The 7,045-nt window shown below is 37.3% G+C and overlaps 1 protein-coding gene across 1 annotated transcript in view; it reads right to left on the reverse strand.

Annotated features, from left to right (window-relative positions):
* The window catches only part of brinp1 (bone morphogenetic protein/retinoic acid inducible neural-specific 1), a 135,905-nt gene extending 130,279 nt beyond the window's left edge, over positions 1–5,626 (reverse strand). Inside the window, exons 1-2 of the mRNA XM_018662484.1 lie at positions 5,380–5,626; positions 4,969–5,081 (exon numbers count right to left, since the gene is read on the reverse strand). The gene's annotated coding sequence lies outside the window, so the exon portion shown is untranslated. The remainder of the gene's footprint in view (positions 1–4,968; positions 5,082–5,379) is intronic.
* Positions 5,627–7,045: the final 1,419 nt, after the last annotated feature.

The raw sequence follows: 7,045 nt of genomic DNA on the forward strand, positions 1-7,045 counted from the left end.
ACAACACAGGCAAAACAGTTAAGGCTAGCCACTAAAATATGGAATTTGATTTGTGTCAAATATCAAACAAAAATAAAAACTCCAGAGAAAATAAAAAAAAAAAGTCAATCTCGAATGTAAAACAAATTATTGGTCCTCCTCTTTTTTTGTTTACAGTTCCCTCTGCTTCTTTCTCACCAGTCAGACTTTTAGCAGCTCTCTCATGTGCACTACCTGACTTTTTGTTTCCAGTTTCAACACAAACCTTTAAACCTCAATCCTCTCGTTTTTTTCTGTTTTTTTTTTTTTTTTTTTTTAAGAGTACATCCCCATTGGTTAATGAGTTTTTGAGCTGCAAATCTGCACAACAGATGTTCTTCAATGGAAAAAAAAATCTGCTCTTGAGAGAAAGGATACAGTTTTGGCCATACTATAAGACAATACTAAATAAATAATGAAATTGGGTAGGTCTTATATTTCAGGATGAGACGATTACGTGTCCATAGATTACAAGACTTTTTAAATACAGCGAGGATCAGTAACTATGGTCTTTTACAGTCTGGTTCAAGTGTTGCATTATAGGTTGCTTGTAGCCTTGGTACATTGCTAGGCTAGCAAGTGTTTTCAACTGCATTTATAGTACGTCTTTCAAAGTTAATCAGCCACAAAGTGTTTTGTTAGTTACGTTAAAAACTGTTCTGCTGCCACAGGGGAAATAAATTAATACGTTTTTAGTGTATCCCTACATCTTTACTGCAGCAATAAAATTAGGAGAAAATCAACCAGGAATTACACAGATTGTCACAGATTATTAGCTCAAATAGACAGTCTGAAAATGTTAACTGTCAAAGAAAATAATTACGTGAGAGGAATGAGAGTGAGAGAGGAATGGACTCGCTACAGACACTCGGTTCGATGACTAGTGGCCATGGTGAAAGTGAGCTGTCTACAGATGTCCAATCAAACTCAAATTTTGGTAAGCAGCCAAATACTGTTACACTGTCAGATCATAAGAATCCAATAAAGTTAGCTATTGGGTAGTGGATTCCCAGCGTGTGCCTGGTTGCCTGTGTGCAGTGACTTTGCTCACTAAACTTTGGTTCCTTTCTGATTCCACTGTAGATGCTCAGGCAGGCTCAAGCTGTCAAGGCAAGAGAGGCAGTAAATCTTTGACTGAATTCGCAGTTTATTAAACAGACAGGGTGTCACAGTTGAAAAATCCAAACTCATGGGATTATTATCGATAATGTCCGAGATGAAATGTGCATGGTGGAGAATAATGTGGTGAGGTCATTAGCACACTGGCTGCACCAAACCCAGAGGCTGCAGAATAAGTGTGGATTCATCAAAGTCAAGCTCTCTATCAAGATAACCTGGCAATGAACTCTTCAAACCTGCATATGATTTTGTTTTTGCAGTAATACTCACAATGAAAAACGATGATGGAGATGGTGAGTCTCCCTCAAGATGGAAAACTGATGGTAGCCAACTCTCTCACTGAATTCTACTGTGCACCCCAGGCCATACCAACTCCAATCACAGTTTTCACCCTCATCTTTGAGACGGAGGTATCCACTGAAACATGCAAGAATTCTTAAACTCTTAAAAGCATTTGGCTGCAAGCACTGCATCACATGTGGCTTGAAACACTGGGCTCGTCTCATTCAGCATGCCTTCAAACAGGCACTCAAACACAAGTGAAAAGAAAAATGGACATTTTGATGAAGATACAATGCCCAGCAACACAGCCTTAAGGTTTGCTGATGCATACAGCAGGAACAAGTCCAGAGTCACATAAGGTTTCTTGTGTGTGTGTGTGTGTGTGTGTGTGTGTGTGTGTGAATGATGTTTAATAATATGCATTAATATTAATTCCTTTTTCTGATGTTTTGTTGCGTAGGATGTTTGTTATTAATGGCATTATACTATGTCTCATTTGCAAGCGCACCTGTTGTGGTGCCAAAGTCTTGTCACTGTAGGTGTGAAATCATTTTATTTTCTAAAGCCCACCAGTCATCACTCCAAGTGAAATTTCTGAACAATTTGTTAACTCATCAACCCTGGTTCTGTTGCCATCTCTGCCAGATGTTTTCTGTTGTGAAGTCATATCATTTTTACTTCTTAATGACTTAAAGCTAAATTTAAGCTTGTCAGTCTTATTATAATTATGTTGTGGTAACTTCTAATTTCTAACTTTACTATTCAACAGTCAGCTGACCAATTAATGTGATTAATGAGTGCAATACAATGTCACATATTGAGGCAACACATTCTGCAGCTTAGTATTTCTTAGCATCCTGTAACTTGCAGTGCAATGCTTATGCAGTGAACTGTTTGTATTCTTTCATGAATGTGTTATAACAAGCACCGAATCTGACATCAGTGACAATGGCCATACATCCTCTGTCTGGTTGAAGACACAGGAGGAAGTCAGAGACTCCCCAGAGGACGTATTTGTTGCCCAGGCTTCTGACTGAGGATAAAAAATGACTGAAATTGCTCAGTCTCTCTGATGCTAGCAAGGCATCCTGTATGTGTTTGCCATGTATGGGAGGCAGACAGACGCCATAAAACATGAGCTTTTAGTGGGTCTGTAACTCTCTCAATCCTGGTCTCTTACTTAGCTGCCTGTACTTATCCCATTTAAGATTTAGATATTTGTTCTCATTTGATTAATTTAGGAGCCTCATCCCTGTCAACAACATCAATACAGCTACCAAAAAATAAATAAATAAATAGAATAAAACGGTCTAATCAGCGTCCTCATCATTAAAACAGATGCATCCCTGAAGGATTTCATTGGATATGTTCCAAATGAGTAATGAAGTACAGCTACAAATGACGTCTGATTGTGGGCAGAGAGATTAGTCTACAAAACAAAAGTTAAAGGCATCATTGGTATAGCATCCGAGCATTGTTTGCATACTGCAACTATACAACCTTTGGTTTCTGTACATTTAGTACACTAGAAAACTCAGTCTTGTATCCATTTTACAGCATGTACACCACAGTATTAAACGTTAATGTTGCTATTTTATGTATAAAACATACCCAGGTGAGCTTTGAGCTAATTTAGTTGGATGATAAATACAAAATTGTTAACCTGTGTTCAAAGATATGCCTTTACCATTATTTTCAGCTTAGGTTCAAAATTGTTTACTCCTTGGTTTTATACATTATTGTTCAAATGTATGTACTATAAGTTACAAGTAAAATATTGAGGTATATAGTTTTTATATGAGCAGGCAAGCCTAGTTTTCAATACTTGAAACAACAGGATTGGATGCCAAAGTTCAACATGTTCAAAAAGTCTCTTTTACATATTACACAATATAAGCCAATTTTCAATTCCAATCTTTGACTTGCAGTTGAATATAATGGTTGAGTTTGCCCACAGACTTCATTCCATGCTCTTTGTGAAAACAAACAGTAGGCAATGGGCTACAACATGAGTGAGCACTGACATGGGGTTATACTAATGATGCAATGCCTGAGGCATACTGACAGGTCTGCTGTAGGGGGCCAGGCCTGAACCCCAGGCTGCTGATGCGTACTGCTGACAGATATTGACTTCTTCTGAGGCAAGGCCTTGTGTGGCTGTGTTGGTGATTACTATGTACTGTTTGTTGACATGTGGAGAATGTCAGGCATATTTAGAGGTCTGAGGCCCCACACCATGGCACCCTGAAAAAGTCTTGGAATATGTCTTGGTTAGAAATTGGTCCCTTTCATCGATGCCCCCCCCCTCCCCTGCTATGTCTGAATTAAACCTTCTCATTTCCTTCAGAGCTGACTGAGTGAATCCGGTTACCCATCCTCTACTCTTTTCCTCTCAACTCTCTTTTATGCTGACGTGCAGTATGCAGTAGCTCCTTTATTTGTTCCTGTTTTCTTTAATTATCCAATTAGTCTTGGGTTAAATCTCTCAATTGTTGAGCCTGTCTTTTCACCCTTTTCATCCCATGTATGACAGAACAAATCTTACAGTAACTACATAATTGTAGTCCTACTGTAACCAGGTTCACCTCCATTATTAGCCATTACACTGAAATGGGGCAACTTGTCTAAAATTACATTCATAAACAACTAATTTGCAGTTGCTTATACATTTTTGTAAATGGACTGCATTTAAATAGAGTTTTTATTCAAAACACTTTAAAATATGCCTCTCACTCACACACATCAGCAACAATTTGGCAAAGTGTCTTCCTCAAAGACACTCTGACACATGTACATAAAGAGGAAGCCTCCAGGATTAGCCTTTGAACCTCCACCTGCTGAACCACAGCCACCCCAGGTTGTTGGGGCTCTTGATTATTGTTTTTATCAAGAAAATAATGAAACACACACTTAACATATCTGCTAACAGTTATCTGTCAATGTTGCTGACATTCTGCTCAGCCTTGAGATACATGAAGCTCTTTCTAAAAACATTTATAAAACATTTTGCATTAGCCAAGACAAACATACCGCTGGATCACTAAATAAGCCTGAGCCTGGGTGAGAAAGCCATTCAGGCCAAGCTGCATAAGTTGTTACCATAACAGTTCAGTAATGTAAAGCCAGGGTGCCAATCAGAAACACATCTGACAAATAAGTGAAGTTAACAGCAGAGTCAAATCCCCACAAGGGATTCTTGAACTCGGACCATAAATTTCATCAACCCAGCATTTCATCCAACCAACAGAAATACATGCAAATATTCAATAAATATCCCAGCAATGCACAAAATATGCAAACAAGATTTCAACTCAGATATTTCAAGCAGCTGTTAGTTCATATAAGAATAAATCACAAGGCAATATTATTTCCACTAAGCAATTCAGTCTGGTCACTTCATCCACTCATAAGTTTTATGCTCAACCACTCACAATCATTCCTCATGAGAATTTCCATAAAACTACAATAATCAGAATCTATTTTCATTTGATTAACCTCAGTGCCCAAAATGTATATTATCTCTTCCAAACAAAAAGTCTTTTGTCTTACCTGTATGATCACATATGCTGGATATTCCAGGATCTGCAGAAAGTTTAGGGTTGGCTCAGATGTAACAGGATGGACACAGGATCGCCCACAGCAATATACAGTCTGCACCATACCTACGAGTAAAGTAGCGCGGGTAAATGGACTACTATGGATGGATGAATGAATGAGTGTGTAACTACTGACTGAAATGGGCATGTAGCACAAAACATGAATGGCCTTTATAAAGTGACAGTTCATACAATGTTACAGAGACAATCTGCTACATTTTTTAATTGATTGGATTCAGTGGAAATGGCGGCTAGCTAACTGTACGCCATTTTTTTTATTAACACCTTCCTCTCGGAGTCACAACTCGGTCAAACTACAACGTACAAACATCATACACATACTGCAGGAATCAGTGTAACCTACCCTTTCCAGTCATATCGATATTTGATGTTAGAGGAAGAGAAATATCCAGAAATCCACTTCAAAGTCATGCAAAAGTTAACTCCTTAAAACGTCAAATCTTGCCTCACAAGCATTGTTTCAGACGTTTTCTTCAGTGTAAAAGTAATCCAGGTCATTGATGTCTGTACATCCATGGTTACAGTTTTAACTAATACTGCTAACAGCTAGCGCAACATGACCAAAATGTATACAAAAAGTCAAGACTGAAGTGTAGGCCACAGCCAGCTTCCTGTTTGCATCACCCCCAAGCATGTTGGGAAATGTAGGCTACAACCAAAACTCAAATCTTCCCAAATTGAAGAAAAATAAGATTTTTTTTTTTTATTTAAATTTTAATATATTGCCTCTCCTGAAAGCCACTGATATAGCAAATATGCCATAAATAAAAGTAAATAGTATAAATGAAGGAAGTGTAAAACCAATTAACTGTTGTAGTCATTGACATAGGCCGGGTAATTATAAGCAACAAGTGCAACAAGCCATTAACCAGAAGACAGAGCAGCCACATATATCATTTAACACTATCATATTTTATTTGCATTTGATATTTTATTCCACAAATAATGTAGGTGTAATATGAAAGCTGGATTTAAAGGAAACAGACATCTCCTGCTGTGGGACTGCTCTTTATTTAATTCTAAAGGTGAAGTGAGAACTTGTGATAATGAGTTCCTCCCCATATAGAATAGCCTTGGGGCCTCTCAACATTGATGCTTCCTTGACACTGACACCTTTGGAAAATAAATGGCTTCCAGTGCTTCCTTCTTTAATGTCAGTTATATTGTCTTTTTTTCTCAGTTTAGTCAAGAGGGGTTGCAACTACAAGAACTGTTTTCATTTTCAATTAATATATTGTTATCTATTTATACTTTGAAGATATTCTGAGTAATTTTAGGTCAACAGCTGGGGCCTCAGGGACTAAGCTTGACATATTACCGAATGTACTAACTAAAGGCCTAAACATATCAAAGCATTGTGTGTTCTTCCACACAATTAGCTGTTTAACTTTTCTTTTAGTACACCAATTTATTAATACACCAATAGCAATAATTATGATATCACCCCAAAAAATCACCTCTGTTATTATACTGTTAATTGTAATTTTTTTTTTCGGTGAAGGTGGTCAGTATATTACACCTTTCAACACAATGCAATACAATTCAACATTCAACAGTACCGCAAATTACAGTAACAGTAGAGAAACATGAATTAATTAATTAATTAAGGTAATAATCATTACTAATGTACAGTCTAATGGTGGATTTACCCACATGTATATAACCCGTCACTTCTAGTAATCTGACAGCAAACTAATATAATTCTTTTAATGTCATATTTCCAGACAAAAAATATCTATTCTCTAAATGTAACTTTACCAGGTCAGATTTTCCACTCACTTTCCTTTACAGTTTGGCCTGCAAAACAAAAGACAGATGATATAAATATGCTTATTATGGGATGAACCTTCCTTAGAACACATTCCTCCAAAACTTATCCAGTGATAACAGGCTAGAGAAATTAATGGGATTTTTATGCAAAGGAGGGATGAATGATATCTTTTCAGTGACATACACAAAGGGTATTACACGATAAGAGGTCAGATACTGAAGCCAAATATCACATTCGG

Source organism: Lates calcarifer, linkage group LG9 (assembly GCF_001640805.2).
Source record: "Lates calcarifer isolate ASB-BC8 linkage group LG9, TLL_Latcal_v3, whole genome shotgun sequence".
NCBI classification, from domain to species: Eukaryota; Metazoa; Chordata; class Actinopteri; family Centropomidae; genus Lates; species Lates calcarifer.